Below are 2,500 nucleotides of genomic sequence, written 5' to 3' on the forward strand. Positions count from 1 at the left end.
ACTTGACAACCGGTGTTGCTTTCCTTACATCCCTGTAACTTAGAGGTTCGGTTAAAGAGGCTGATAGAATAAATATCAGACTTATATAAAAATTAGTCCTGGGGTCAATTTGTTAAGCTAAAGCCTGGAAGTTGGTACTCGTGCATGACTGCAGTCCAGTGACTGAAACAAATGTGTGTGTGTTATGCATATGTATATATACATGTATACACACGGACATGTGTCATCAATAATATCTTCATTATCATCATTATCTCCACCACCACCACCACCACCATTCATTATCAGCAGCAGCAGCAGTATTTCATGCCTTTGACTTTTCGAAAGAATACTGTGGGAAGGAGCACTCCGCACCTGTTGCAGGTTTGCTAGTGACCGGTGAATCCAAGATATTGTCTGGATGCAGCTTCTGTTAGGAAAGTTCTGTTCTAAATTCGTTGCCACAGTGTCAAAGTTCTTCCATCTTCATTTGTTCCGGTGGCCGGCCCTGCATGCATTTTCGAAAAAGAAAACCAATTGGTCAATGGTGTGTTGTCAATTTCCATGATCAGAGGCTAGTCTCTACTACAGGCGACGGTCAGTGTTAACAAGCACCAAGGGATTTCTTCAGAGAATCTCTGTTTCTCTTCTTTGATATCCCTCTATTATCATGGCTAGCGAAGTATTCGCCATATTGTACTGCCTAGCGCAGGCGATGGTTCACCATCCGGAAAATATGCCCTAATAGATGCAGCTACGATGCTGGTGACACCTACATGCTAGAGGACTTTAATGTTGGTAAAACGGGCCACTCTCGTGAAGGAGTTCTCAACCGTTTTTTCCGTATGGACCCCTTTCGTTACTATTTTATTCTGGTGGCCTCCCCCATAGCCATTCGATGTTTAAAAACTACGTTTATGAATTTGTCTTGCAAGGTTCCTGGTGTGAAATCGTGTGTTGCAACAATTATTGTTATATTTAGAAAAAGAAATAAAAAAATTAACTATCCCGAAATATAACAATATAGTTTAAAAGCTAGTTTTATAGAAACTTTTCTCAAAGTACTTATTTTGTTTTTCACGCATTAACTTGTGTAGGTTGAGCTATGAGAGGCCCGTTTTACGTTAGAAAAAGAAACCTAGCTGTTTCTTGCAATACATACTGATACATACATCTAATGCAAATTATTTTCAGGGCCCTTAAAATACCATCGTGGATTCCTAACATACTATTTTATTGTGTGGATGCCCAAAATTCTTACATGGACCCTCATAGGCCATATAGACTCTGGTTGAGAACTACTGTTCTAGTGGATGTTACAGATGGTACCTTGACCGCACTGACTGAAGCGCTCAGTGGGCCGTAGATGTTGACAATAGGTAACACATGACTCGGAGCTGCATAGTAGACACGTTAACAAAACGGTTCTCCTACATACTGATTTCCGTGCCTTTTTCCAGGTGCTTGTTGTTCCAGGCCATTTTGTAGTCTGGTGAACATACTGTTACCTTTGCCAGTCGGTTTTCTACATTTTTTCTTCTTATTTCATCCCTTTGTTTTTTTTAATCCGTTATCTTTCAACTTTTACTTTTTTCACTCATTGGACTGCAGTCATGTAAAAGACAGCCCTGAATGATTTATTCAAACAAATCGACAAGAAGATGAAGAAAGTATGCGTGAAGACATAGGTTAAATGATCTGGTTTTTAAATCTAGATTAAATTACCCATTGTATCCTCAATTCATGTATTTAATCTGAATGTCTGTTTAAGAGAACTCCAGTAAAGACATCAAAGACCACGTGTTGGAGTTCATCTAGGCGAGAGATTAAGTGTACATGATCAACATATCTAATCTCTTTTGATTCAGTACAACTCACTGTAAATAGACTCGTGTCACGCTGGAAGTATTAAGGGCGTCGTACCACTGAAGATTGGGTGTCGTTAAATCGCAGTGCTGAGTTCAAATTTTAAAGTGGATATAATTTAAATGAAAATGAGCTCTTCTTATATAATTTGCCTTAGATATGCTACGTTACGAAAGCTTAAATAACGAACTGAGTGATATGATGGTTTATTTGACTTCAGACTTATTCCGAGCTAATGGGGAAAGATTTACGTGGTCACCCGATTGGCTAGAAGTGGCAGGGCTCGTACATTTTTGCTCGCACACGATCTGTCAACACCTAAAAAAAACTGGCCGACATGGTCATGTTTTTGATCATAGGTCTGGTCAGTGACAGTTGACCAGATGCAAAGAAGAACAACATATGTAATTACATGAGGATGCACTAATCAGTTTGCGTTGACAGATATTCTAAATTTTCAGAAATTAAAAATAAAACGCTGTCTAAAAACATGAAAACTATTAAAATTGAGATATACGATGTTGTATCAAAAATAGTGCAAAAGAAAGCGTATTTTTTTTTAATTATTATTAATTGGCATAGATCGTTCAAATTTCACATATTGGTAGAGTAAGGATATATAAGTCAATGTAGTCTCCATTACAAGTGGTGCATT

This window comes from Octopus bimaculoides, chromosome 3 (assembly GCF_046866305.1).
Source record: "Octopus bimaculoides isolate indiv1 chromosome 3, ASM4686630v1, whole genome shotgun sequence".
NCBI classification, from domain to species: domain Eukaryota; kingdom Metazoa; phylum Mollusca; class Cephalopoda; order Octopoda; family Octopodidae; genus Octopus; species Octopus bimaculoides.